This window comes from Halichoerus grypus, chromosome 11, assembly GCF_964656455.1.
Source record: "Halichoerus grypus chromosome 11, mHalGry1.hap1.1, whole genome shotgun sequence".
Taxonomy (NCBI): Eukaryota; Metazoa; Chordata; class Mammalia; order Carnivora; family Phocidae; genus Halichoerus; species Halichoerus grypus.
In genome coordinates this window covers 58,449,698-58,476,780 of record NC_135722.1, presented here as the reverse complement: position 1 = coordinate 58,476,780, position 27,083 = coordinate 58,449,698, and the positions used below count along the sequence as shown (strand labels likewise).

The 27,083-nt window shown below is 39.6% G+C and overlaps 1 protein-coding gene across 2 annotated transcripts in view; it reads left to right on the top strand.

Moving 5' to 3' along the window:
- TENM4 (teneurin transmembrane protein 4) overlaps positions 1–27,083 on the top strand; it is a 2,958,785-nt gene that overhangs the window by 1,604,426 nt on the left and 1,327,276 nt on the right. The window lies entirely within an intron of this gene.

The following is a 27,083-nucleotide window of genomic DNA, read 5'->3' as shown; positions in this document are numbered from 1 at the left end:
AGCACTTCATTAAGAGTTCTCAGATGTAAGAAGGTATATTTGCCCAGGTTTGCCAGCAGAGAGCTAAAGCTTGGGATGTGATAGGCTCCAGGTCACCCAATCCCACTGAGACACATGGTACACTCAAGTAAATGCCAGCTCAGTGAGTTGCCCAGGATGCACCGGGGGTGACTCCTTCTTCTGAGAAACTGTCCCTAGCCGGAAGGCAAATGGATGACCTGACACCATTCTTACAAAATGGAGGCTAAAAACACTATAAGATCAGTTAACTGGGCCTAGAAAAGGGACTGGAGAGGTGGCCAAAAATATTTATTGAGTCCCTGGTATATCCCTTAGGAATAAGGTCAGCTGAGGAGGAAAGTCACCAGGCTGATCTTTTGAATCTAAAGGACCATTTTCTGGGAGGAAGGAGCCAAGATGTCAAAAAGGCTTCAAATTAATGGACATGAATGAGGGTTCTCTACCACAGATATTTGGCTGGTAAAAACTATGTCTGAATTCAGGGAACTAGATTGCCTGGAAGGCTAATGCCAGAAATCAGGTTTCTAGAGACTAGCTCTAAAGAGAGAAATTTTATCCGAGTATCAAACCATCGAGCTCCAAGCCAAAGTCCGTGAGAAATGGCCAGGTGTCAAGCAACATAAACCAAGTACAAACTCTAAGTCTGAAGGGCAAGACTTCGCTTTACGAAGATGGAAATAAGAGGCAAAACCAAGAGTCAGAAATAAAATAGCTAACACTTATGGAGCACTGACTACGTAAGTGCCAGGCACTGTTCAGTATTTATACGTGTTAACTCATTAAAATGAGAATGGTATTAACATCATCCCCATCTTGCAGGTACATAAACTAAAGCACAGAGAGTTCAAGTAGTTTTTCCAAGGTCACAGAACTAGGAAGCTGTGGGGACCATTTTCCCCATGGCCACACTATATTGCCTCTGCAATTTCATAGGAACTGGTTTGCATCAGGTCTTGAACAAATGAGGAGAATCCAGGATGATCCCCGAAACAAAATCAAATCTGTGGCCCTGTGTATGAGGTCAGTGTGTGTCAACAGGCTTCAAGTCAAACAAGGGGAAGGAACCCCTAGGAGAAACATCCAGTGGTTGGAAATTCTCTACTAGTGACTTGTTGCAGATTTGGAGCTTATCACAGCCCTGAGTGTATGTTTAGCGTGATATGCTCTCTCTGAAGATCTCTTTCTTGTTTGAATTTTCTGCTACTGGAATATCTGTAAGGTGGTATGTTTGTAAGTCAGTCCCAGCGGACACATTTCAAGGATGGCGTCTACATGGTGTATACAGGAGCTGAGCTGCATCGGTTTCCTGTTTGCCAATGTCAGGGTATTCATCAACACTGAGCTGAGGTGAGCCCCGCGGCCCCAATGCCCACAAACAGAAGTCACGATTCAATCACCTCCAAGTTGGCGCCAGGTGTCCTCAACCTTCAGTTGCATTTCCTGGCCCTATCTGAGCACAGGGTTGGCTGAGCTGACCTTCCCTCACCCTTATGAAACAGAAGGCCTCACAAATCTTTCTTTTTTTTCTTTCTTTTTTAACTCTCTCCGGCTGTCACAAATCTTTCTTTCTGACTTTGCTCCCCGGAGACCATCTAGTGCCTGAAATGCTGCATGCAAGTTTTGCAACTCTTGTCCTGTAAGAAAAGTCACTTGGTATTGTAGCAAAACCCTAACATCAGTCTAGGGAACACAGATTGATTTAGCACCCTCTCCCCACCAAGCACCTCTTTTGTAAATAAGGAACCAAAGAGCCCTTCCCCCACTCCCCAAAACACATGCCCCTCTTACCTTCTCGGCACTCCAGCAGGCAATCTCTTTTCCCCAGAATTGTCAGGAAAACACTGGCTGACAGGTTGTGTTATTGCTTCTGATCCCATTGGTCACATCATGTAACATCTTAACTCCTAACCTAATTCGATGGATGCAGCTTGACAGGGCATAGCAGGGATGCTGGTCCAGCTTCCCCGAGCTGTGTTTAAGACCCCACCTCCCTGCAGGGTACTGGAGCCTGCACAACATTCAGAACACTTAGGGGCATATTTCTTGGTCAAAGCAGGTACAAGGGCCACAGCCTATCCCTAATTGTAGGGTTAGATCCTTGGAAATAACTGTGGCCATGCTTGTCTTCTTATCTTAAGAAGGTTTAAGATCTTAAGGCAGGACAAGAAAAAAATAGTGTTTAGGGGACTGAAGTTATGGTGACCCTCAGAAAGCATTTTAATTTTTCCATTTTTAATAAAATCAATAAATCAATAAAAACGGCAAACTCAATAAAGAGAATGTCCATGACATTTTTTACACTTCCATTTTTTACACTTCCAGTTTACAGATCCAGGAGGATTGCACAATTCCATTCCATGTACCATTTCTTCCCCAGGAGACACTTTTAGTTTATGTATTTGTTGTACTGTGTTCTGTGTTGTAGACTACTGTATGCTAAGAGGAATTTAGGTTTTTTTTCTGTGTCTGGGCTTCATCTAACTAGTCTAAATATCCAGGGTCTTTCTGATTTAATGGTCCAGAGAGTTAGCTTCCTGGGTGCGACCTATGTGCCCAAAATGTGGGCTGAAGACATCTGCTGTCAGTGCCTGCACACCTCCAGTGCCCCCCTCCTGCCTGTTCGAGGGTAAGGGGAGGAGAGTTACATTCAGTTACCTTTCCTTCTCTCTTAGTGGTTGTTTGCAAAAGGCATCATTCTTGTTCTGCCCCTAAATTAACTCTAACTCTTTTATCTAGCCCAACTCCAGTTATTTCCTGACAACTCTGGAATCATCTAGAGATACCTAACTTTGAGTCCTGTCTCTGATATTCACTAGCTGTGAATTCTTGGACAAGTTGCTTAACCACAGAAGGTTCAGTTTCATCATCTGTAAAATAGGGAAATACTATTCAATTACATTGGGTGGTCATAAGGATTAAGTGGCGTGATGAATATAAAATGTGTAACACAATGTCAGACCCACAGGACATGCTCAGTGCTAGTCATGTTTAGGAGTCATGGTTGCAGTGGTAACAAGTGTGGGCTTTGGAATGAGACTCATCCAGGTTCATTTTCCACATCTGCCCCCTACCACTCTTGAGACAAAGCAAGCTTCCTTGCCTGAACCTCACTTTCCTTATATATAATACGGGGATATAGTACAGTGGGTCCTGCCATAACAGGATAAGTGGCTCATAAAAATTCAATCATATAAACCAAGCTGCATTAATGAAGTAACTGGAGTGAGCCTTTATAGCTTGCTGGCCAGAAGTTTAAAGAGTCCACCTGGGCAGTCCAAACCCATCCAGCTTCTGACTGTTGATATAGCGCCCTCTTTTAGTGGTAGTCCATCGAAGTGTAAATATTAATGGGGGCTATTCAGCATCATGTGGTCACTGGAACTTCCTACAGTTGGATACGGCCTGTCTTGTCTCAGCCTATTGAGCCAAGAGAATATTAGAAATTCAGAGATCCAAACACTACATCAAAAACTAATGATGTAATGTATGGTGACTAACATAACATAATAAAATAAAATTTAAAAAAAAAGAAAAGAAAAGAAATTCAGAGATCCATTTTTAGATTCCCTGATTTCCAAACAGGGTTGACTGACATTTTTTTGACCAGCCTCACCTCCATCTGCATAAAATAAGAATTTTATCCAGTCTCTGTGTCTGTCTGAAAATAGAGGTTAGGCAGAGGGTGAGAGCTAATTATATATGTGAAATTCTGATTGGTGTAATTTCGATTGGTATGTATATATCTTATTTATCGGTATGTGTGTATATTACATGTTATATATTATATATATGAAGTTATTACCATGGGGCATTTTTCTCATATGGCTTTATTATATCTTCAAATTTTTGTGACGTTAAATGAGATCATATATTAAATATACTGTCTCATTTCATTTAGGCTACTATGACAAAATACCACAGATGGATAGCTTTTAAACAACAGAAATTTATTTCTCACAATTCCAGAGGCTGGGAAGTCCAAGATTAGGGTGCCAGCATGTTCCAGTGAGGGCCATAGCTGGGTGCCTTTTCACTGTATCCTTATATGGTAGAAGAGGTGTAGGGATCTCTCTGGAGCCTCTATCGTAAGGTACTAATCCCTCTCATGAGGAGTCCACCTTCATGACTCAAGTACCTCCCAAAGGCTCTGCCTTCCAATACCATCACCTTTGGTGTTTGGGATTTCAACATATGCATTTTGGGGAATACAGACTTTTAGACCATAGCATGCACCTAGCACAGCTCTGGCACATTCTTTTCAAATCATAAGAAATGTTATTTTTTTAATGGCTTTATTGATAAATATATAACCACAAGTTGAAACAAAAGTTCTTGAGGTTTCCAGAAAAAATATAAAGAAGTAAACTGATATAATAAGCCAGAATTGCCTCTAATAAGAATTACAAGTTGGGAAGAGATTACTGCAGTTCTACAATATTAGAATTCATGAAGTTACCACCTAAAATAAATATTTGCAGTTCATGTAACAGATTTGGATTAAATACATATGATCAGCCCATAGCATTTTGGCTTCTCCAGACTGACAGCATGGGCATGTCTCCGGCCTTCACACACCCTCTGGCAGAACTTATGGGACTCCTTACCACATATTCAAGGCTTGATACTCATTTTAATAGAATTTTACCTGCAAAGAACTGAATGATTTTTCCCCATGTCTATATATTCTGGATGAGTCCTGACTGCCAGAGAAGAAGGGGCAGCTAAGACAATAGGGAGGATCTCTCCCATCATGGTCTTTTCTCTCCATCAGAAGAAAAGCTGTCGTCCCAAAAGAAGGGACTGGACTCTCCTGGGTTTCCTCGCCTACATTGTTGGTGCTCAAAGCGTGGCAGCCATTGTAGCATAACCTTCAAATCGTTCTTTGAACAGCTTTGAACAGTAGTTTTGGTTCCTTTCCATATCACTGGTCTGGAGGCAGAAATGTAAGACATGTGGCAGTCTCTGGTTCCAAAATGTTCACAGTCTAAATGAAAAAAAAAAAACAGACACATATGCAAACATGAATCCCACAAAGCAGAGGGTGGGCTGGAGGGGAAAGGGCTTACAGTCAGAGAGAGCAGCAGGAAGCTCATGCAACCTTCCCAGTGAGAGAAGGAAGGGGGGGTGCTGGACAGGGGCAGTGCAGTAGAAATAGAAGGAGGCAGAGGAAATGTCTGAGGTGGGAGCATAGGGGAGGAATAGCAAAGGAGACAACTAAGAAACTCAGAACATCAAGGCTCTACGAAAAGAATAGCTTTGAATTTTTCAGATCAAATTGGTTGCATTTCTCCCACTGTCAGATCAATTTCCAAGGAGTCTGAGCCCCTAGTAATTCATTTCAGCACCTTTTAAGGCATCAGCGGAGATCAGTTACCTGATGCATTAAGAAACAAGCTACTGATGGGATGTATGTATTTTTAAATATTGTGTTCTTTTCTTTTCTTTTTGGTCCTGAAGCACTTTAGAAGTTAGAAGGAAGCTGTGAGTCATATGCTGCCTCGCTAGGGAGGCTGGAGGAGGAGGATGCCATCGCCAGCTGATAGAAAATCAGGTTTTAAGTCCTATTTGTTTTCCAATGTCTCCATGACGTGACATTAGGAGATGATGACTGCAGTTACAGGGGGACATTTGTTCCAATGATGTTCATAAATACACTTTGTTAGGCAGTTCTATCAAATCCACCTGTTTTTCCTTCCCTCTCTGAGGGCAGACTGCTTTTCAGCTGCTTGATTTCTCTGTCTGAGATGGGGCTGCTGACTGAGAACCTGAAACTCAGTGTGAGACATGGAATATTAAATCTACCTGCAGTATTTGTGTAGGAGGAAGAGGCAAGATGGGGTGGGGGGGAAGGGACAGCCGAGGGAATGATAATCCCATAAGACAGCCTTTGCACTTGGGGTGAATGCTAGCCTGGCCAGTCCGGACAGGTGGCCATTCAAGGCTGGCAGGAAGGGAGAGTTGGTTATTGAAAGTTTGGCAGACCTCTTTTTGTTCTGAGTTGGGCCCTTGTTTTTGAGATCAGCAGAGATGGTGAATTCTTCCTTCTTGGAGTTCGTGAAGAACTACAGGGAAGAGGTCATACAATGAGATTAAACGATCTTTCTTTATCTGTGAGCTGAGACTATTACTCACCTGGCAAGATTGCTATAAAATCAAATAACGTGGAATGTTTTTAGCCCACCAGCTTCAGGCATCCACCGGCCTAGGGCATGGTCCTGAAGGATGTCCCTTTCCTTCCACACTTCTGCCTACTCTCTGAATGCCTGGTGCATCAGAGATGGCTCTATAGTGAAACCTAGTGTGGCGCATTTAAGTATTCCTCGAGGTGTAGACAACTCCCTGGGGGTCTTGTGAAAGTTCAGATTCTTACTTAGTAGGTCTTTATCAGGCCTGAGATTCTGAATTTTATCAAGCTTCCAGGCAATAGAGATGTGAATGGCTCCTGGACCACACTTTAGTAGGAAGAACCTACCAGACCTGGGTCATCGTATGCGGCAAACAGGAGGAAGTGGAAAAAAGGGCTCTGCTGGGGAATCAGGCCTTGCAAGGGGAGCTGGGCGCTTAAAAGGACAGTGTCCAAGGACTATATCCAGCTAAGCCAAGTGTGGAGGGGACAAATTCCTATAGCAGAGGAAAGTTTGTGCTGTTCGTGGGACACAACTGTGGTGATGCGCTCATACTAGTCTTCAGATGGTCATGAAGCAAGGGGGTCTGAGTCATCATCCTTGTGTGTAAAGCCCCAATTGTTCCTGATTACCTTTGTGTTGAAGTCCAAATTCCTCACCATCTACCATGTCCCTTATGAGAATACCTCTGGCTTCTCCTCATACTCTTTCCTTGCACACTCCTTTTACTTTTCCACACCTGTTACGCCTTTGCACATGCAGATTCTTCTGCCTGGAATGCTCTTTGCTCACTGCTGCCTTGCCTGTCCAGCAAACTCCTATTCACCTTTCAAATTCCTTTGTAAAATCAGCTTCCCTATGAAACTTACATTCGCAGCTTCTATATATTTAAATCCCTAGCCTTATTTCTCATGACTGAAAGGATCCTGTGCCTTATGTCTTCTTCTCTGTTGCCTGAAAGGCCCTTGAAATCCAAGTCTTTGCTTTTTTAATTGTCTCTGTCTTCCTAGGACCTAGTACACTGCTGGGCAGTGGCAGTCACTTAGTAAATTCTACTTAAAGAGAGCAGAGGAGTAGGTAGAAGACACAGGATGAGAGGATTGCAGCTGTTCTGGAAAAGGGCCTGTGAGCGTGAAGGGTTTTCCCCAGGAAAGCCTGGGAATAGACCAAGGAGGACCTTCTTGTGAAAAAAGTGGCTATGCACTAAGCAGGGGTCAGTCTGCACACACACCGTGCAGTGCAGGCTGTGGGGGCATCCTAGGTGAGAGGGGGTGAACCTCTCACTGGGGAGAGAAGAGAGTGGTGCTCTGTGATTTTCTGAAGTGCTTGTTCTCTGAACCACTGCTAAGCCCACTTTAACCACTCAGGTTCTCTACAGACGTAGAGCCTTCTTTTTCACCCCCAGGCCCTAACCTTACATAATAAGTAGTTGCTTAGCATTTGGGACAAAAAGACATAAACTTGAGTTTCTTCCAGTCATGGAGAACTTGCATTACAAAAAAGAGAGAAGAGATGCAGCCTCCTCTGCATGAATTCTACCCTCTGAGCCCAGGGCTTGCTTTCTCTATCTCTGCTTCCTTTGGGGTCATTGTCCATGACTAGTGTTCCAAATGTGCAACTGGAGCTCTTTGTTCCTGAGTCCATAGCTGAAAACATATGAACAACTTTCTATAGGTAAGGCTGTATATATAGTGTTTTGCCAGCACCATTTTGTCAAAGCAATTCATGTTACCAATTGATGGAAAACACTTCTATATGGACCAGGCAAGGAAATGGACCCTAGACATGAATCCTGGCCCGGCCATATGCAAACCATGAGAATCGGGGTACTTGGACTCTCTGTACCCCAGATTCTTTATGTATAATATGGGAATAACAATCCCTACCTCAGGGGGTTGCTATAAGGATTTTTAAAAATACTATTTTATTCTGTTGCTTCTATTTCTTTTTTATAATACCCATGCTGTTAATATTACCTTAAACATTATTAAAAAGCAACTTGCTTCCTCAATTACTTACTTAGTTGTACTTCTGGCTGACTCAACCATATACTGAAATATAAGGTTACCATATAAAAAGGTCTTGATACTGGAAAAGAAAAAGAGGTAAATATCAATGCAATAGAATAGAACACCCCGAAACAGACCTAAAATCTATAGCAGGATATAAAGAGTAATGACTCAACGCATGTGACATGCATGATGTTTATCATAAACAAATCAATTTACAAAACGGAGATTGACATGTTGACAGAGAAAATGGCCAGTGGGGGTATTAAAGAAGAAATTCATGGGGAAAAAAAAAAAAAAACTATGGCCAATAAGTATATCAAACTCTTTCTAGCCTCACTTACTATTTTTTTTTCATACAAGGAGGACACTGGTACTTAGAAGAGGTAAGTAACTTGTCAAAAATCACTCAAAGAGTTAGTGGATGATTCCAGCATGAACCTGGCTTCTCTTTCAGTGGCTTGTCTTTGAAAGAATGTTTTCTTGCTGCTGTTATTTTTGTCTGTTTTACTTTTCCAAATAAGTTTTATCAACTTCTTCTTGGGTTTTGAAATTAAAGCAAAACAAAATTTGAAATCCTGTTGGACTATTCACTGGAATTATGTAAAATCTATACATTAAAATAAAAAAATGGAACACTTACTAATGACAGTTTTGTTACTTATACATCCATCTCTTATTCTTTAAAATAAAATGTTTGTTTATTTCTTCTATGCCAGAAAATATTCTGGGTACAAGTGACAGAGAAATGAACAAAATGTAACCCGTGCCCTCAAGCACTTTACCAATGTAGGGGGTAGACAGATACATAAATAAACAATCTTAAAATTAGCTTTGTTGACCAGTCAGAATAGCTAAAATTAACAAGTCAGGAAACAACAGATGTTGGCGGGGATGCGGAGAAAGGGGAACCCTCCTACACTGTTGGTGGGAATGCAAGCTGGTGCAGCCACTCTGGAAAACAGTATGGAGGTTCCTCAAAAAGTTGAAAATAGAGCTACCATACGATCCAGCAATTGCACTACTGGGTATTTACCCCAAAGATACAAATGTAGGGATCCGAAGGGGTACGTGCACCCCGATGTTTATAGCAGCAATGTCCACAATAGCCAAACTGTGGAAAGAGCCCAGATGTCCATCAACAAATGAATGGATAAAGAAGAGGTGGTATATATATACAATGGAATATTATGCAGCCATCAAAAGGAATGAAATCTTGCCATTTACAACAACGTGGATGGAACTGGAGGGTGTTATGCTGAGCGAAATAAGTCAATCAGAGAAAGACATGTATCATATGACTTCACTGATATGAGGAATTCTTAATCTCAGGAAACAAACTGAGGGTTGCTGGAGTGGTGGGGGATGGGAGGGATGGGGTGGCTGGGTGATAGACACCGGGGAGGGTATGTGCTATGGTGAGCGCTGTGAATTGTGCAAGACTGTTGAATCACAGATCTGTACCTCTGAAACAAATAATGCAATATATGTTAAGAAAAGAAGAAGAAGAAGAAGATAGCAGGAGGGGAAGAATGAAGGGGGGGAAATTGGAGGGGGAGATGAACCATGAGAGACGATGGACTCTGAAAAACAAACTGAGGGTTCTAGAGGGGAGGGAGGTGGGAGGATGGGTTAGCCTGGTGATGGGTATTAAAGAGGGCACGTTCTGCATGGAACACTGGGTGTTATGCACAAACAATGAATCATGGAACATTACATCAAAAACTAATGATGTAATGTATGGTTATTAACATAACAATAAAAAATTTTTTAGAAAATTAGCTTTGTTGAGTACAGCTACTTACAGTAAACATGTTTTGTTAATTGTAACAAATACTATCCAATTTATAAAATGCCTTTGGTGCATAATCATGCCATCTGCACATAATAGAGATTTACAACATTTTATCTAAAATCCTTAAGGCCAGATATGTCTTGCAATACAGAATTTTAAATGGTAATATGATGCATATTCCAGATATTACACAACACCCCAGCAGGGTCTGAGAAGAAGCCCATAATCAAACATATTAATATCATTTCTGCATCAGTATAAAAATTCACATAAAGTGGCTTTATAACAGCTCAAATCAGTTTGTATATCAAATGAGTGATGCAAAGTACTCACTTTTCAGAATATTTTGGATTTCAGAATTGCAAACAGGACTTAAGGATCTATGATATTTTTTTCTTTCTCATTAATATATGTTAATTTTATTTCTCTGTTTGTCTTATTGCACCAGCTAGACCTATTTAAATAATGTTAAACAACAGTGGGCAGAGTGGGCAGACTTGTTTTATTCCTAATTTAGAGATCTGTGTCTGGTTCCCCCAATAAAGAATCATTTGGTTGAGGGTTTAAAATAGAAATATTCACCATATTAAGGAAGAGTTATTTTATTCCAAATTGAGAAATGAAAATGTTGTTAAATTTCATCAAATGTATTTAGGAGATGTTGAAATAATTACATACTTTTCTTTTTTTATTATTAGCCTACTGATACACTTCTATTGCATTATTCAGTTTTCTTATATTGAAACTGGGGGAATTTCTATTGGATTATTGAATCAGCAATATTAAATTATTAAACTGTATTGTGAAGTAGTTAATTTACAGTTTTGAATCTATGTTCACGGTTTAGATTGTTTTGTTTTCCTTGTTTTCTGCATAATATCTTATTACCTTTGGGGATCAGGATCCAATCTGCCTTGTGGAATGAATGAGATACTTTCTCCATCTTCTACTCCCTAGAATATATTATGATGAATGTATTTATGTATCTCTTGAATACTTTGAATTTAATCACCATTAAATCTCTCAGGATCTAATGTCTTTGGGCAAATAGTTTTCAAAGAGCTTTCCATGATTCTCCTTAGCTCTTGGTCTGTTCTGATTTTCTATTTCTCTGTAACTTTCTAAACTTGATTATCTTTTATTAGATTGGGAAGATTAGAAGTTAGAGGAGGCATTCTTACCCTGCCCAGCTGTGAATGCATATGTCTTTGTACTGCAGAATTTATGAGGGTTTTTATTTGCTCTTTTAATTGTCTTGTTTTTTGTTTGTGTTGTTTTTGTTTTTTTTTTTTTTAACTTGAAACTTCATTATAAAAGAGATTTGATTTGGGCCCAAATGTTCATCAATTTATCTTTCACTGTGCTACCTTTGAAATTATGCTTTTAAGAACAACTGGGTTCCCAGAAAATCACTGCCTGAAAGAACATGAGAGATCATCTGGTCTACTCTATTGATTTTAGAAATGGGAAAACTGAGGTCTCAGCTGGTAACATAATTTACAGAAGTTACAGTGTCCAGAACAAAACCAAGCTCAACTTAGCTAATAAATGCCTTTTTGAAGTAAGCATAGCAATGGAACATCATACAGATATTTCCCTTCCTTGCTGACTTCAGAACCACTGCCTACCCCTGCATCCTAAGTATAATGCCCTCCACTCTGTGTGGATAGGGACACAAGAGCATCATGGTGTCCAGCAGCCTGATGCTTGTGGCTGCCAGTCATGCAGCTTGTGTCTCCAGGGAATAAGCAATCAAATCGATAAAACTCTTAGTCATAGGCACACTATAAAAACAAAGACAAGAGCAATCGCAAGCACTGTCAGTGATCCTGAATTCTTCCTTCAGTTCACATCACTCGTATTCGTATGAAACGTCGCCCAAAACCCATTTGAGGATATTACTTATTTGTTTCATTAATCACATAAAAATTACCAAAACATACAACAGTAAAGCTTTGACTTAAAGGAATGAGAACTGTATTGTGCATAGGTAAAGATCAGTCTCATTGGTTTGAAGACAGCTATTTATGTTACATTGGATGTTCAGTACATGCCATACTGTATACTAAGCATGAAATCATATTGTGGCCAAAACAAATGTGGCTTCTGATACTCTTGTCTCTATCAATAAACATGACAAGGACAGCACTTTACTATATAAACATTCAGGTATAGAAAACAAGTCCATGAGTTAATCTCATTCTCCAAGAGCTGGACTTAATGAAACTTGTATTATTTTCACAGTGTCCACTTGAGACCTGATTAAATAACTTTTGCTTTTAAAATTTTCTGGGCAGTGCAAATCACCGTGTCTGTTTCTTCTTGCATAGTGAATATACAAAAATTAAATTTGCAATGCTGAAGAACATGAATGCTAGGAATAGAGAGGCTGATCTCCTGTCCCAGGGGTCTGGGCCAGCATAGTCAGACAGGCCAACGCTTGAAGGGCAGAGAGATTATCTGAAGGATGGGAGAATGAAGCACTAGTGGGCAAGTGTATAAGGAAGCCCTCCTCTGGGAAACTCAAGGGATTCAAGGTTTTAAAATCTGGATCTGCCAAGAGTTTTAAGTATGGAGCCCAGGGCAGAAAATGAGGGGCACAGTTGAGAAGATCAAGATCTACACAGAGTCTGAGTTTAAAATAAATAAATAAAATAAAAATATTTTGTGATGGGGGACCAGTATTAACCGACACAATGAATATAAAGTACTTCACATAAGGGCATGGCATAGAGTGCTCAGTAAATGCTGGCTGTGATTAGAAATCAGATTTTTAAATGTCTATCTTCATTCATTTAAAACTTAAAAAAAAAATGTATACACTGTCTTCCTTTCCATCATCCAATCTCGTCAGCTAATGCCTACAAAGTATTTTCCAAATGTGATTAAATCTCACTGCTTCCAGAACTTCTTGCTTAAACCATCATCATCTTTCAGTCCCAATAACTCCCAGATTCGTGTCTCCATTAGCCCTGTTGTCCCTGCAGTGTGTCCATTACCCAGAACATCATCCAAGTCCCTTCCTTGCTCAGGCTCTCTCCATGGCTTTCTAGTGCACTCAGTGGGTGACACACGCACTTTACCACTGCCTGCAAGGCCTCCACGTGATCTGTACTCTGGCCACACCCATCCAGCTTCATCTCCTATCATTGCCCCTCACATATACTCTACTTTTCTAGCAGATGTTAGAGGAAGACAAACCAGTATCTATCATAAACCCTTTGCACTTGCTGTGTCCTCTGCCATAACTATTGTCCTGACATATCCAGTCTCTTCTTTTCTTCAGATTTTTATTCAAATCGAAGCTTCTTGGAGACAATTACTCTGATGACTCCAGTACGTAAAATCTTACCTTTTCCTCCTTCTCTATCCTTTTGCTGCTTTCTTTTTTTTTTTCCACAGTCCATTTGTTTTTAACCTGAAATTTTACTATACATTTATTGATTTTCTAGTTTGTAGTGTGTTCCTCCTATAAAATGTAAACTTCACATAAGCAGAGATTTTATCTGTCTTATTTACTGTTGTGTCCTCCAGGGCCTGGCACCTACTATGGTAGGTGCTTAATAAATATTTCTGGATAAATGAAAGAATACAAAGGCCTTTCTAAGAATGTGTGTTTCTATTTGGAATAGCATGGTAAATACAATAAAGTACAACAACAAAAAAAGTGGATGCAAATGTTCAAAGAAAAAATGTTGGCAAATGAAAATTAAACTAGTGGGAAGAATTTTCCATGAAGTTCACTTCATAATCATGATTTTGTACACTTGCTAGGTAGGTCATATACTTGACTTTCCCAGTACTTACTGGCAATCTACTATATACCAGGAAATTTCAAATATGTTGTATATATATCAACCAACTCTGAGGAGTTGATATTATTCTGCCTTCTATATATCAGAAAGCCATAGTTACTTGTTTGCTGTCACTCACACAGTGGAGCCACAATATATAAATAAGGATGTTAATAATACTGAATTTCAGGCTTTCCCATGTCCACTGACACATTTTGAAACACTTCATTCCCTGCTTCACCGCCTTCTAGCTGTGTGACATTATTCAGACTAGTTGACCCCGCTGATTTTGTTTCATTTGTAAGATGAAAGAAAGCAGATTTAGTCTGCTTACCTGAAAAAGTTGTTGCCCATTTAGAGGAAGTAATGAATGTGAAACAATGAGTAAGGAGGTTAGCTCTGTTTACCACTGCAGGGAGAAAAATCTTTCTGAGCCAATGGAGAAAGAAAAACTGAGAAGAGGGATAATGAGAAGAGTTTGTTTGAGTCCTGTATCCAGTCATTCCTGAAGCCAGCCATTCTTCTTTTCCCACCATTTACAAATAGTCAATCTCCTGATTTCACTAAAAATAGCAGGGTAGCTGTCATTCACAATATAAAGCTGCATGGTTAACCCAGAACTCCCCACTGACCTCCAAGGATCCCTGCTAATATAGCTCCTATCATATGGGAGCCCTTTCTGCTAACTCGATCTGGACACATTTATGGCATCTACTTGACACTATGGTCCAGGAGAGTAATCTTGAAAAAGACTGAGTGCCCTCAAAGAGCTCCAACATTAATCAGAAAACAAACATTTAAAATAAATATATGTATATCACACATGTACCAAGTGTTATAGTGAAATTACATTTGAAGAAATTACATTGGAAATGAGCCCTGAAGGGTAAGTCAGAATCCACACCATCTCTGATTTATTTACACAGACCTCCCTTTAAATCAGACTTTAATAACTTTTGTAAATCCAGTCAAAGCTTTAGGTAATGTTCCTAGAGGAAAAAATGGAATTTTAGGTCAAATGGTCATGTAAGGCTATAAATACATACTAAAAATGTCATATACCTTCCAGTGTTACCTGTCCATGAGTATGTACTCTACAGCAGTGGTTCTTATCCTTTTGGGGACTCATACATATCTTGGAGAAACTAGTATCATCCTTTCCACAGAAAAAACCCTACACATCTTGGAGAAACTAGTACCATCCTTTCCACACAAAAACTTTGCATACAACATCGTGAGTTTCTTGGCAATTGATTGAAATTCCTAACATGCAGAATCAACCAATGACCCCTTCAGCAGGCCTTTCCTTGAGGTAAATACTCCACTAAAGTCCACCCATAGGCAGGTGCTAAGTGCTTCTGTCAATAGAATCATGGCAGAAATGAAGAGTGACTTGCTAAAGAGCTTTACAAATATGATTTACCATCTATACCCTGATGTCCTGAAGTTATAACTCACTAGATGAAGCTCGTAAGGAAAATAAGCTATTCAACCTGACTTGTATTTCCAAGAGTGAGCTATTCTCCAAGAAGCCAGCATCTAGCTCAGGAGTCTCTCTATCAAACAAATGTGAGTTATGCAGACTCTATCTGTAGGGCACTATGCATTTCCTCTCCACTGCTGTGCAAGATGATTCCTAGCCATAGTTATTGAATTAATCAATCAAATTTTATTTTTATTGCACCATTCTGGAAAATCCACTCATACCCCTTTCCAGTAATACTGAGAAGAAAAATAATCCATACCACCCAATTAAGAATAAAACATATGTCTTCTTGATAATGTCTGGGCAGTGGCTGATTCAATGGTCATTGGCTTTTGAAGTTACTCAACATTAAAGGCAAGATAAACTACCAGGGTAATACCTATTAGCAGATAAGTTTCATTATAACCATTGGGGGAAAAAAAGAAAGGAAGGAAGGAAGAAAGAAAAGAAAGAAAACATTTAGAAATTAAGAAGTCTCTGGTGTTCTACTGTCTACAGTCAGACACAGTAATAATAACATGCATTTATTGAACACTTTCCCTTCTGTGAGTTCAAAGAGCCACATAATATTTAATTCACCCGTACCACAGCAGTCTGATTTATGACTTCTCCAGGGCCCAGGGCTTGAGAAAGCAAGTTCGCTCATCGATGGTCTTAGCTGATTAAAGTTGCTGAGGGTGTATTTCCTGGCATTAGAAGAGAGAGATCTAAAATCTAGAACAGGGGAGTGGAGGATGGATGTTTAGAGTGAGAGCACAACGTCAAGATGAAGCTGTCCCCTGAAGAAGAGAACCCGCCACAGACTCTCCTGAATGGCATCACCCTGTGAATAGGCCCAGGCCTTGGGTGGCATTCCCAGCCTTTCAGCTCCATAAACTCTATCTTGTTAGTGGACCAGAGTGGATGTAACTCAAAGGATTTTCTGGACTATAACCCAGCTCACAAGACACAAATGCAAATTCAACCAGAATACCTATCAGTGTATTCACTTAAATAGCAAAGGTATGACTTTTAGTGACTAAATGGCAATGTTTGCTCACCAGACATCTGTCTGGTTTCCCAGTATCAAAAGCAAAACCAAAAAACAAACAAACTTGGGGACCAAAGCAATGGTTATTTGATGCATATGGGATCAGATCAAAGGGAATTTTTTTCCATTCCTCAAAGTCAATGATGGCTAGACTTTCTCTCTCCCTTCATCCCTACCTCTTTTCTAATCCCCCTTCATTTTTCAGTCGTATATATAGGTCTTTGACCTACGATTTTCTCCACCTACAATACTCTTTCACTATACACACACGCACACATACACCACACATTTTGCCAACTCCTATCATTCCTTAAATGTCAACTCCCTAGGAAGTGTTCTCTGAGGCCCAATACCAGGCTAAATTCTACTATGTGCTCCCACAGCACCATACACTTCTTTTCACATCATAAGAATTTATATATGCTTATGATATAGCACTTAAAATGTGGCATAATAGTTAACTTATGTTTCCCATGACACTGTAAGTTCTGTGTGGACAGAGACGAGTAGCATCTTGTTCATCTTTCTCTCCACAGCACCTAACAAGGTATCCAGCATATCTAGCACATATTGAGCTCTTAATAACAACAACACAAATTACAGCTAATGTGTCTACAACATTCAAATGTAGTAGATACTGTACTAAGCATTTTGCATGTATTATCTTAGAAACTCTCTACAACTTGCATTTATGTATCATGGTCAGCATTTTCAGAAAAGGAAAATGAAGCTCACAGAGACTGTCACTCTCTTAGTTTGAGTGCCCCAGAAGCAAACCCTGAAAATAAGATTCAGGTGCAAGTAGTTTATTTGGGAGATGATCCCAAGAAACATCTATGGGGAATTGAGGAAGTAAGATAGGAAAGAGAAAGCAGCCAGTAAAGCGTGCATTATCCAGCCAGAGACCACTGTGGGTGACTGGAATTTAATCCCACTGGCAAAATGGGAGTAAGGCAGTCAATAGAATGTATACCTGAGAGTTATTCCACAAGGGACTAAGGACTTTGGGGTATTTATATACCATCTTCAATGAGTCATTAGTTGAGGTCAGCTGAGGGTGTGTTGGGAGGACATTATTCTCCAGTCTTTCTGGCCTGTTCTCCAGCCAACAGGCAATTCAAAGGCAGGTGTAGTGTACCCATTGACATGGGAGGAGTCCACTCAAGGTCCCATTTCTTTGTCAAGGACAATATTGAAACATGAACCTGAGTCTGTTGGACTCATTCTTTTCATAACCGTTTTTATACACATGTGTTAAATAAGTAGATAAAAAGAAAAAGGAAAACATAAACAAAATGAAGAAATGAAGATTGTCACAGAATTTTTTGATCAGAGCTAAAATGTGGTTTGATGAAGCTGCTCTGTGTAGCAACTGGAGTGTTCATGCTCTCTGGGTTCAGTGTGTCTTCCCTTGGGGATTGCTGAACCACTCTGTCAGTTTTCTTTCTCTTTATACTTCCTGTGATAAGGGGACTCCTCCACGTTGACACTCTATATTGTTTCTTCAGATATGATAATATACTGATTTGGAAACAGTCAAGTCTTGACCTATCCAGAGAGTCATGATGTTTCTATGGTGACCACCCATATATCAGCTCTCAGCTGCTATGCATTGATTTTCTTGATCAAAAGCTCAGTTTACTGAGAGAACAGCTTATAGTTGCCAAAAAGCCCTGTGTCCTGCCCATATGTTTCTTCTTTATTCTCTTCCTCTTTCATACACATCATCTCATTCCATGTCATTTCCAAAATTAATTTGCAGCCTCAAACTTAATCAATCTATTTTGCTGGTGAGGGAATGGCTCACCTCTTACAATGCGATAGCTTTGTTTTAAGAGTTGCTAGTTAATTCAGTCTTTGTCAATCAAATCCTTTTGTAAAACAAAGAATTATCTCCTGCAGGTTATAATCTCAACCACGCTATTAGCCAGGGTTTGTATGCTTTCTGCACTTTTGTTTATTAGTGAAATAAATCCTGGCCTTCATTTCAACAAATATTGATGGAGTACCTACTGTGTGTCAACCACTGTGGTGGTGATCAAAACATGAATAAGATATACTTCTTGTTCTGAAAGTCTAATGGGGGAAACAGACATAAAAATACAATGTCAGTATGTAGTGATACGTGATATCATAGAGTTAAGCATAAAGTGATATAAAAAACATGTAAAAGATAAAGCAGAGAGCCTACAAGAAGGGCACAGAAGTCAGAGAGATTATGCACAGGACATATTTGTGACATTAGGTTGAAAAAACAATTCTTGCAAAGGTTCTAAAGTGTAAGCATGCATATTTCATTCAGTTAACTGCCAAAGTCCATTTGATCAAAGAAAACGTTGGAGGGTAGGTATATTGGCCATTCTCCATCTGCTCTCCCCTCTCCCTACCATAAAAGCATCAGCTCAGCTCTGTGCTGTGAGAGGCCCATTTCTCAGATTACCTTTGTAACTTAAGAGTGATTCTTCACTGAGAGTCTGGTGGGCTAAATGCAGACTCTTTCCTCAGGTAAGAAGTCTGAACTTTATTCTACAGGCCAGTGACATTTCAAACTGTGTTCCATAGACTAGTTGGATTAGAGAGGAGGAGATAAAGCAGAGAGCAAGGGAAAAATAAGTGCTGTTTGGGTTCTCTACCTGACCCTCAGCTGAAGCAACTGTGCTCATTGCTGCTTTAAGGTGAGACTTATGAGGTAAATTTGCCCAACAGAGGACAAGGAAGGAAGGAAGGAAGGAAGGAGAAAAGAAGGGAATGAAGGGAGGGAGGGAGAGAGGAAAGATATGATAACTTGGAGGCATAGCATTTGAAAGTTTTTATACAGGGGAGTGAAATGATCATGTTTGTGATTTAAAAAGAACTTTCTGTGATAAGGGTAGGACATGAAATGGAGGGTGTGAAATTGAGAAAGGAAGACCAACGAGGAGGCTGCTGCAGCACACCAGGTAGGAGGTGATGAGACCCAGTTTAGGACTGTATTTGTGGTTAGGGAGAGGAGGGGTTGGAGCCAAGATATTGTTAAAGCATATAGTCATTGGGCTTAGTGAGGCACTGCCTTCAGGAAAATAAAAATATGTGCCCAAAGGGTTGTTGTAAAGATCAAATACTATGAAATATATTTTAAACTGCATAGAGTAGTACAGATATTAATCATGAGTGTTATTTCAACTAGATTATAGCTCTCTTTATTCCTACTCAGTATTCCTTCCACAAGCCCCTCCCATGATTCATTGTAAATTGAGCTTTCAACTAATTGGATTTGCTGAAAGCAATAGAGATGCCATTTGGCTACTTCCTCTCTGGGGAATGTTGATATTCAAATCTCCAGGTCATTATTTAGCATCCCCAGTTCCAACATGGGAAATTTAAAATTGGATCTCATGTTAATCTCTAAAGCAAGCTCTCATTTGCCTCTAGAATGAGGAGAAAGAGGATCTTTTCTGAAACCTACAACAAGCCTTTGACCAAATTATCCAACAGTGGTAGATCCTGATATTCTAAGGGGGTATTTAGGAATTGTGGCTTACACCCTATGTTATTAATAATGAGAATGATGATAATGAAAGTTATGATGATGAAGATGATAATTGTTATATCTACCACAATTTAGCACCTACTCTGTGCCAGGAAATATGCTAAGCACTTTCTGTATTAATCATCTGATTAAAGCCCTGCAATAATGATCAGTATCATCACCATTTTATACTTTAGGAAAATGAAGCTCAAAAAATGTAAGTAACTTGTCTAATGTTATCTAATTAGTAATATATAGAACAGAGATTTGTTCCCAGTCTAGTCTGCTTGGCTCCAGATCTCATACTCACTGTTTCTAGATGGAGGGATCAAGTACCCAAAGTTCTCTTTCTGCTCACCCCTCGCCGCCTCCACCCCCAAGTCTCACTAAGTGAGTTCTGGCCCTATCTCCAGGCAAAAAATTTTGCCTCAGTACTCTGGCCCTGTCACACTAGAGTGGATCTTCCTGATGGGGACTGTCAATACATTGAGCAGGACTCCATAAGCAGAGAAAGTGACAGGGTCTTACACAAGACAAACAGGCTACATTGTCTGTCACTCTCAGAAATGTGGGCTTAATATGTGAAACTAGGCTAATGGGACTGGTGGGAGATGGTGACACTCTTCTGGTTTCATGTTAATGTGGTCTTTAGACAGAGAGAAATCAGGTAAGAGGATTCACAGCATGCACTCAAGCTGAAGCCCTGTGACCTGAAACCCATACACTGCAGTTATATGGAAGCTTTGAGGGGATTAATGGTAGAACCAAGCCAAGTTTACTCTTGAAGTTTTCAATTCTTTGACTACATTTCCAAAGAAGAATATGCCTCAGCTATGTGACCAGTTCTTTTTTCCAGCTCTTTTTCTCTCAACTACTTGAGGTTGAAGACTCTGAAACCAGACTCTAACATGTATAGCCCTGCTCAGCCACTCCCCTACTACATGGCCTTCAGTGAACTTTTTTAACTTCTCTGAACCTATTTTCTCATCTATGCAATGGGAAAAGTGACAGCACCTTTATCATGAGGTTTTCAAGTGGATAAAATTTTATCATATATGAAAAGAACTTAATTTAAAATAGAACACAAAATGAGAGCTTGATACATGATAGATACTAATATCATCATATATATGTATGTATGCATTGTATACATATATATTTTCAGGTTATGGAGAGAATGATGTAACAGAGAATGACTCAATTCGGAGTCCTCTTTTGAAATCCCTCCTTGTAAATTCCCTGAGTCTCCATTTTCTCATTTATAAAATGAGGAAAGACAATCACAGCCCATTAAGTAAGATAACATGTATAAAGAGGTTAACACAGAGCTGACATTTAATAAATGGAAGTTACTATTCTGGAGAAGGATATGGAGGCCAGGGAAGCAAAGGAGAGATGAGTCAGACAATTTTACTGTCATTTTTTTCCCTTTTTCTAAGAATGTATTTTAAATGTACTGCTTAGCTCACCTAGCCCTGTTTCCTCATTTGTAATATAGAAATAATAAACTTGCTGATACATATGCATTTTATGATGACAATGTAGATGATACCTGTAGACAGAGGTGTAGTTGTACACATAGTCATAAACATGGTTAAGTGGCTAGAACAGTGCCTGTTATGTAGTGGTTGTTAAATATATCCTTGTTTTCTTTTTTGTCCTCCTCCCTTTCTCCTTTCCTTCTCACACATATTTTCATGTCCAAATCTCTAGATCCTGGATTACTTTTCACTCCATATTATAATGATCCAGGTTGATCTTAACACCTTTCTATGCTAAACTAATTAGACAATAAAATCCTTGGGAATAGGACCAATGTCTGGTTCATTTTGTGTCTTTCACAGTCCCTACAAGGTACTTGACATACAGAAGAGAGTCTACAGAATGTATGTGTGTTGTTTGTCAATAAGTGGGGAAAAATTCAATTCATACTTAGCAACTGAAGGGAGTAAGCAAGATGGTTATGAAGAAAGTTGTGAAAATATTGTCTTGACTTGAATGTGAGGAACAAAAGTATTATCAATATTGATAATGGTCATAAGATTTAGGGTAAAAGGAGATGATGAACATACTGATTATCTACTTTATTTTGATATACAATAACTTAGCTAACTAGTTGACTTTATGACCTAGGTCATGATATTTTCCTTTCCTTCTAATGTTAGCCATACTACTACACTAGTCCAAACATTTCTGTACGGCTCCCTTCAAACATCCCATGTATAAGTTATGCCACTTAGTGTGCATAGTTGATGGCCATAAAATGGTAAAGGGATCCACAATCTTTTTTTTTAAGATTTTTATTTATTCATTTGACAGAGAGAGAAAGAGAGACAGCGAGAGAGGGAGCACAAGCAGGGGGAGTGGGAGAAGGAGAAGCAGGCTTCCTGCTGAGCAGGGAGCCCAATGCAGGGCTTGATCCCAGGACCCTGGGATCATGACCTGAGCTGAAGGCAGGCACTTAATGACTGAGCCACCCAGGCACCCCAAGGGATCCACAATCTTACCAGGCCATAATCCAGCATCTGTTGTGATTTTTCTTTGGCCTGGACTATGGTCTTCTTTTTTTCTTTAAAGATTTATTTATTTGAGAGAGAGAGAGAGAGAACATGAGCAGGGGGAGAGGCAGAGGGAGAGGGAGACAAGCAGACTCCCCACTGAGTGGGGAGCCTGATACGAGGCTCACTCCCAGAACCCTGAGATCATGACCTGAGCTGAAATCAAGAGTTGGATATTCAACTGGCTGAGCCACCCAGGCACCCCTGGATTATGGTCTTTTAAAAAATTGATGGGCACAGGGGCACCTGGGTGGCTCAGTCGTTAAGCGTCTGCCTTCGGCTCAGGTCATGATCCCAGGGTTCTGGGATCGAGCCCCACATCGGGCTCTCTGCTCGGCAGGAAGCCTCTTCTCCCTCTCCCACTCCCCCTGCTTGTGTTCCCTCTCTCGCTGTCTCTCTCTCTGTCAAATAAATAAATAAAAAAAAAAAAAAAAAAAAAAAAAGTCGTTAAAAAATTGATGGGCACAAAGGGTTTAAGGAAACAATCATTTAAATAAGAACATATGTAACTTTGAGAAGATAGTCTACTCTGAATCCAGGACTAAGTAATGGAATCATTTAGTGTCTCTCACTTTGAACTTGTCTACACAGAGGAAATGTTTACAGATCTAGAATGCTTAGTGGGTAAAGGGCTTTGGGAAATCATCTGGAATAATCAAAAGGCTCTATCTGGTTGACTTCCATTTCTTTCTGTCTTGCACCTCCCCTTTCCAACATTCTACCCCTTCCCAAAAGGATAATGACCTTTTTTGCTATTTCTGCTCACAATAGCCTTGATTTTCTTAGAAGTACTATGAATACATGAAATATCTTAGGCTCCCTCACAGTGTGTAGTACATTTTCATAGTGACGCAGTAACTAATAATTATGATAAGTAATATACTTGATATGATATATGCCAGGTACTCTACTGTGAACTCCCACTTTATTTAGTCCTTATAATCACTAATGATTTAGGTACTATTATTACCTCCAGCTTAAAGATGAGGAAATTGTGGCTTATTAAAGTGAAGGAACTTGCCCAAAGATAATGTTTAGTGAGCCATGGGCCTTGGATTTGAACACAAACACTTGACTTCAGAAACCATGTCATACTCCCTCTTTTTATTTGTTTTACTACAGATTTCATCATTTTACTCAAACATTCACCCTACTGTTATTGAGAACTACAGCAAGTAAGTGTTGTGCTGGGCAAAGAGAATGCAGACATTCAAATAAATGCCCTGTATTCTCTCATACTTAGATCTTAGCATAACACGTGTGGTGTTCTTTCATTCCTTCAGGATTCTTCAATGTTCATTGAACATCTGTTACTTTCAAGACTCTGAGCTAGATGCCAGGAGTTCCTACCTCAGTGAGCTTTCAATCTAGTGCAAGGAAGGCAATTACAATGTGTTCAGGGAACCGCTGTGACCCCATCCCCAGTCTCACTCCGTTCTACTCTGTGGGGACATTATAGAATTGTCTTTTTTGGGTCAGATGCATCATCAGAAATCCCTCAACACAGATCTCCAGTCAGATACTACCAATTAATTAGATTTAATACTTGAAACCTGTTTGCTACCTTTATCTAGTGCAAAGGCAGATCTGGAGCTATATATGAGTTAGAGTGAGAACTCAAGGGGATCGTAGAATTCTAGGGTTGGTCCTTAAAGATCACCCAATCCAATCCTCTAATTTTTCCAATAGGGAAATTAAAGCCCAGACAAAGTTAGTGAGTGAGACAGAATTGGGTTGAGAACTCAGGCCCCCCAAGCCCTTTCTACCAGACCACAGTATGTTCCCTCTGTCTGTTATGCTCTCAACAGTGAAGTAAAGGCAGCCAGGCCTGGGACTTCCTGTAAAGCCAAAGAAAATGGGCATTGCACTGATATTTGCAAGTATCTGCAAAACTTTCTCAATGAGGAGACCAGTTGACCTGAAGTGAGGAGACACTGGGCTGCTTCCTAGAGTCTGGTGCTGATCTGCTGATTTTTATGCCATTTCTTTTAACTCATCCTTTTAATTAACATGTTTAAAAAATGACATGTCTGTCAGTTCACACCAAGTCTCCCATACCTTCAGCTTGGCACACTAGGGTATGAACTTGGAATTTGAGGTATCTTTGAGCAAAAGTTCAAAATGCTAAAATAGGAAGCATTAAAGGATGGAACCACTATGCATGCACTAACCAGGATCAATTTTCCACTTAGACAGCTTTTGCCCAGTTGTGCTAACTACTAACCAATCTATACTTCCTAATGGATTAAAGCGGAAAGGTCAGGAATCATAAAATCATCCATTTCCCTCTCATTAATATTCGAGTGTGGGCTCTTGAATCTGCTCCAGGCTCCATAACAGCAAAGACTTATTTATAACCAGGTTACAAGAAGACTAACAGCTCTGACTATATAGAAACTTGGTTTGTAAGCAATTTTCTAAATGAATGAATGAAACAAACAGTACATGAAAACATGATAGTTGACCATTGACATGAGGAATTATATAAAGGGTCAGCTAAGGAGACATGAGTGTCTCACTCACCAAGTGCCAAATGTAAGGATGCCAAAAATACTCAGTAAGCAATATAAATAATATCTAATGCAATATTTGTTTCAATTTAAATTAATATAAAAGTTCATGATAAAATATCAAAATGTTAAAGATAGAAACAGTTGGCATATGTTTACAATGAAGAGAGATATATTTACATGTTAAGAAGATCAGGGGATTTTGAATAAGAAAGGAAAATGAGAGCTAAAACCCTGCATCTGGAAATCATCAGATTGTAGCTGTGGGGCTTTTCATTAACTATTGCCCTTAGTTTCTTCATTATTAAAATGGAGATAATAGCTCCCATTTCACAGAATTTTTTTAAGGATTAAAAACATATAGGACACAGTTCCTAGGTTTGCATATTTCATTTATTTGTCAGGATTTAGATGCTTAAGTTACAATGTCTTAACTTACAATGTCTCAAGCATCATGAACAGGTTACAAAAATTAGAAGCAAAGAGAGGAAATAAAGGAGAAACTAACATAAATTGAGTTCCAGATACTGTATCAGACACTTTACTAAACGATTCCTGTTTGGATGAATAGGAGATGTTGCTACAGTGGCATAGATGCCCTCTGGACCCACACTGAATGCATGGAGATGCCATCTAGGGTGAGAAGTAGCATCTACTGAACAACTGCTAATTGAACTCTTATAAACATTGTGTGTGTGTGTGTGTGTGTGTGTGTGTGTGTGTGTGTGTAAGTATCATATGCCCATGTTACAAGTCAGTAAAGTAAAATTCAGAAAGTCTACATTAATTTTCTGAGATCACACAGCTAATCAGATGAGCTGGCTTTCAGATTCCCAATGAGCTGTTATCTCTAACACACTTTTTTGTTTATAAATACAAAGTGGAAGCCTCAAAGGGGAGACACTCTTACACAAAAAGTAGAGTTTTATGGGAATGCTAAATAGGGAAAGATTTGAAGAATAAATAAATACTACCAAGAGTAAGTTTTATCTCTTTAAATTATCCATATAAACCTAAGCAATATGTGGCATGCATTAAGTACCCCATTAAATTAAAAAAAATGTATTGAGACACTAACAAAATCAGTGTTTACTTGGAGGAAAATAAGAACGAAAGTATGAGAGGCGCCTGGGTGGCTCAGCTGGTTAAGCATCTACCTTCGGCTCAGGTCATGATCCCAAGGTTCTGGGATCGAGCCCCACAGCATCGGCCTCCCTGCTCAGCAGGGAATCTGCTTCTCCCTCTGCACCCCATCCCCCGCTCATGTTGTCTCTCTCTCTCTCTCTCTCTCGTTCACTCCCTCTTTCAAATAAATAAATTTAAAAAAGAACGAAGTATGAAAATTGAGGTAGACTCCCAGAGACACAGACTTAGAAGGTACTAAAATAAAAATAGGTGAATAATAGGTCATCTGCAGAGTGGGGAAAACCATAGGTTACACAGGTTATTGCAGGGACTAAGTGTAATAATGTGTGCCAAAGACCTGACCTATAGCAAAGTAACACATATAGCTACTGTGGTTAATATTTTTATTTGGAATCAGACAGAACTGCGTTTGAATTCCATTTATGTGCCATTTATGTGCCATCTAAGGAAAGTAAGCTTTGATGTGGATTGGGTTTCTTTAGTCTATAAAACAGGAACCAAAAGCAGCATCTTAATTTTTTTAACAATAAATATCATAAGATATCTACAGACACTGGCTGAGTGCCCAGCACATTCTAGATATTCAGGAATTGGTGGTTATAGTTGTTGTTGTTGTTGTTGTCGTCGTCATCATAACAGAGAAAGAAAATTGTTTCAAATAAAATTGACAGCACCTGTTTTTGCCTGCTAAGAGAACTGGCAGCGTGAGTCATATCAGTGGGAAAATAAATGTCAAAGCTATTCCAGTCCTGTTCCAGAAAACAGTTGGGGAAGTAGAAAGAAGCCCGAAATCTTAAACCTTCTGTCGTGTCTTGTGAGCGGCTGAAGGGTAGCTCAGTTGTAGATGGACCTTCCTCTTAGCAGATATAATGAGTTTTGGATAAGCAAAGGGAGGCAGGTGGTAGAAAATTTCTATTCTGATTCAATATAACCTCAAACCTTACAGAATCACAACCATCACCTGGAGGCATGTCTCTATACAACACACATCTGGATATTCCTAAACATCTGGATGGCTGACTGCATTTTTTTCCCACTTTTACCCAAACATTTGGGATCAATATCAGAAAATAGGGGCAGAATAATGACTTCAGGGAAGCC